The following is a 4,019-nucleotide window of genomic DNA, read 5'->3' on the forward strand; positions in this document are numbered from 1 at the left end:
GGGGGCGGAGGAAGGGGAGTGAGGGGGGCGGTCGGGGCGCAGCGGTTGGAAGGGCTGGTGCAGGGAGGGCAGACGGCCCCGGTCCCCGGGACGAGGAGCGGTCACAGTGTGTGCACGCCTGCCGCGCGCCAGCCTCTGTAGGGTTTCGAGGGCGTGATCGCATGTAACGCGCAGAACCACGGTCTGTAGCCTCCGCCGTTCCACCTTCCAGAGAAGCAACCGGAAGCTCGCGATGGCCGAATCTCTACTCCCGACCACCCAGGGGCGGTACGGCGGGACAGTCTTTACCCCATCTGTGAGCTCTGGCTCTGCGCAAGCGCTCTGGGGCTAGCCGCGTGCCTGTGACCCAGAATTCTTGGGCCTCGGAAGAGACCATGAGCTCCGGAGGAGGGGGGAGTCCGGCCGGCGCGGCGGCGTCTGTGCCGTTAAAAGGACCGGAAGTTCCCGTGAGTCTTTACCAGGACTCCCCTCCCATCGCTGAGGAGTGGAATGTTCCGACTCCTTAAGGGGCTGGGACGCAGACTCTCTGGCCTTTCCACTGCTGGTGTCGCGAGCTGGTTTGGGTACTCAGTTAGGGCCTGTCCGCGGCCGCGAGGGCGCCAGAGCTTGTTAGTTTCTCGACCGATGTTCCCGGGAAGCGTAACTGGAGTGCGGCAGGCGGCTGCGGCCAGGCGGGCCTGGGGGCGGGCGCCTTGGCCCTGTGTTCATATCTAGGGACCGAAATGGAGGAGCGCGTGCATCTTTGTCTGGCAGGGTTCCGCGGTCTGGGAACCCCTCCCCCCGGGCTCGCAGCCGGGAGTGAGTGACCCCAAGGAGGACTGGGTAAAGCGGAGCTGCCTGCACCCGAGGGCGCGGGGCGAGGCTCGTAGGGGGGTCGCGAGGGAGGCTTGCTCGGCTGTCCTGATGATCCCGTAGGAAGTGCCGTCAGAAGCGATAACTGACGACTTTTACGCTAATCTGATGCGGTCGCTGACACCTGACGCTTTAGGTGCCCGTAGCTGCCAGAGTCTGCCCTAAATGCACGTCCTGATCCTTGTTTCAGATGGCGGCCCACTCAGTTTTGCAGACGGGAGCAGCAGCCCTCCTCGAGGTAAGAACCAGTCTCTGTGGACTTAATAACGTTAACTTAGCTGTGTCTAAGGTTCTTCCACCCTTAAACGCACGGATATTGCTTGATGACTTGTCGTTGTCACTTTCATGCATTTGATATGATTATGCACGGCCCCTTGGCCTGTTCGGGACGATTAGGTTGCGGCCCCTAACCTGAAACGAGTTTTGTCTAAACCGCGTCTGTGTTCAGAAACAGATGCCTTCAGGCAGGTTTAGCCAAAGCCCAGGTCCCTGGGCCGGTAATAGGAGTGGTGAGGTGCTTGGCTGCTCTGATGAGATCACTAATAGGAAGTGCCGTCAGAAGCGATAACTGACGATAGTTTCCCGACTGACTGCAGTCAAGGCATCCTCACCAGTTGCCGGTGCCCAGGAGTTGGGTGGTCTGGACTGTGACCCGTAATTTCTATATTCACCCAGGTTGCCAGCTAGTGAGGCATTGCCGGCGCGTGCTCACCAGCCACCGAGTATGGGCGCCTGGACCGAGGTGAGTAAACTTTGGACTGTAGTTGAGGAGGCCGAGGTGTTGAATCATTAAGTTGCTATTGGACCATATGTTGGCAGTTTGACGTGGCTGACCTAGTATCTTGACCTTTATCGACCGAGTATCTGAAAATGATTTTGGTTTGTGTGTGGACTAGATTGCAGAGTGAGCCCAGGAGTTCCTTTTTATGTCGTGGCTGTAGAGCCCTGAGCAAACTTTCTGCTTTGAGATGCTCTGGAAATTGAAAGCGTTAGGTGTGTAATGTTTAAAATAATGTGACTGAATGGAATTTGAAACATCTAAAGATGGCAGTTATGACTCAGTCCCTAAGGACTGTTGAGGGGATGGATGTGCATTTGTATAGTCGTGGCTGTCAGCACAGTGGGAACTGCTTCCAGTTGCCCTTGGCTGTCTGTCCACAGGTGCCTTATTCATCCCTCCAGGGTCTGAGCTCTGAAGAGTGGTGACCAGCAGAGTTTTAGAGCCGGCAGCAATGGCAGGAGCACCCCAGCCCAAGACAAGGTAAGACTGATCTGGACCATGACCATTCTGCATGGTAGAATGGATGAGCAGCTAGTTTTGTTAAAATGGTTTTGCAGAAAAGGATATCAATGATGAAATCACCCAAAAGAAGCTGGAATTACCGGCAGATTGTGTAGTGGTGAACCTACGGTTTTCTGAGGATATCTTTATGCTGTGAATGACTATTCTGGGGAGTATAAAGTAAGATTCACTGATACTTAGTTTCCTTGCAGGCTAAGCTGCAGCAGGGGCAGAATTTGGAAGTTGCAAGGACCAGTGGCAGCCATCAACTTGGACGTGGAAAATACAGGCTTCAATGTTTTGTTTTGTGCCGAGGATCAAAGAGGACATTCTTAATGTTAAAGAGCCAAGAAACGGATTTGGCACCTTTTTTCTAGGACAGCGGAGTCATTAAATTCATAGTTTCCTAGTATTGTCCCTTAAGCAAAAGTAGCTTTTTTGTACTTGTAAGTATTGTATGCATTTGTTATACTGGGAGAGAGAAAATTCCTGAAATTTGTATCTCCATGCAGTTACCATAGATGTAATAAAAGGATGCTCTTTTGTATTAAGTTCTTAGAAATGTATATTTTTGAAGAAAAAGTCAAGTCTGATCACTGCTGACAAATATTGTTTGGTCTCTAAGTCGTGTCAATATTAGTGGTCCAGTTAACTCCTTGTAACCTTCCCTTATGGTCAGTTTAAGGTGTTCTCCCCTCTTGAGACTTAGGGCAAAAATCCCAAAGCATTTAAGGCATCTATACACAGTCCTGTTCCTCTGGGCTCTGTCCACTGGCATGAGCGTCCTCTCTCCTGAAGCCCCACCCCCATTCCCACCCAGACTGCAGCATTTGAAGCCCCAGTCTGTAAAGGTCTTGGCTCCCTGGCATCAGATTAGAAGCTTCCCTAACCCTGTTTACCTGAGGGGCCCTGGTTCACCAACATAATGGGTACATGGATAATTTTCTCCAATTCAGCAATCAGCTGGGCTTTTTGATTGGGCCTTAATGGGGAGGCTTTGGGTGTAGGGAAGGTGGGGTGGAGATTTTCTTCTCCTCCCAGCTGTGGTTGCTCGGAGGCACCTCATCTTTGTGGTCCTGGGGTTTGGGGAATGTGCTCAAATTTTGGGGACCACATGGGAAGGAATTTTATGAGAAATGGTCCTTTTAAAAGGAAGCAAGGCTCACTGTGGCCTGTACCCTAGCAACAATCACCCATGGGAAGGTCTGGCAATCTGCATAGAGCATGGGGTTTGTTTTCTGAGTGGGTCATATTTTGTGCATGCGCTAGTCTGCCCCAGGCTTGCTAGGCAGGCTGCCATAAATACTGGCGGGTTTAGGGAATAGCTGGTCCCCTGGGTAGGCCCTGGGGTCACATCACAGGCTGAAAGACTTTGTAGATGATGGGAAGTTTGTTTCAAGGAGCCCAGGGCTCCACAAGGAGATACCCTTTAGTCCAGATGGGGAGGGGACTCCTGGGGGTCTCTAGGAGCCAGTCCCCTATCCCAGCCCTTGACCTGGGGTACAGTCAGCATCTGGCTGGGGTTTGCTGGCCTGAATATCTAATTCAGGATTGGAAAGTCCTGGGTTAGATGGAGGGCCCCTGCTACACTCCTTTCCTGGGGGAGAGCTCTCCAGATTCACAGTAGCTCAGGCTTCCAGCATCCTCAACCTGCTGCAACCACAGGTCTAGGGAGGCTAAGGGTGGATTCCTTTCAAGCCAGGGATGACTTCTCAGGAGCCAGAGGCAGACGTGAGTGGACAGGGGAGAGGGAAAGGACCGAAGAGGAGTTATAGTGCTCCTTTCCCAGATGGCACCATCCGGCTTCCCATGGGGGTGGGGGGAGGCCCTGCCCGGGCCCACTGTGGAGCTCCCCCTCAGGAGCCCCAGCCATCCTATCCCAGGA

General features: G+C 53.2%; 1 protein-coding gene across 1 annotated transcript in view; it reads right to left on the minus strand.

Annotated features, from left to right (window-relative positions):
• Positions 1 to 2,681: 2,681 nt before the first annotated feature.
• Positions 2,682 to 4,019, minus strand: part of LRRC75A (leucine rich repeat containing 75A) — a 13,626-nt gene continuing 12,288 nt past the window's right edge. Inside the window, exon 6 of the mRNA XM_010843182.1 lies at positions 2,682 to 4,008. The gene's annotated coding sequence lies outside the window, so the exon portion shown is untranslated. The remainder of the gene's footprint in view (positions 4,009 to 4,019) is intronic.

Source organism: Bison bison, unplaced genomic scaffold (assembly GCF_000754665.1).
Source record: "Bison bison bison isolate TAMUID 2011002044 unplaced genomic scaffold, Bison_UMD1.0 scf7180017864180, whole genome shotgun sequence".
Lineage (NCBI taxonomy): Eukaryota > Metazoa > Chordata > Mammalia > Artiodactyla > Bovidae > Bison > Bison bison.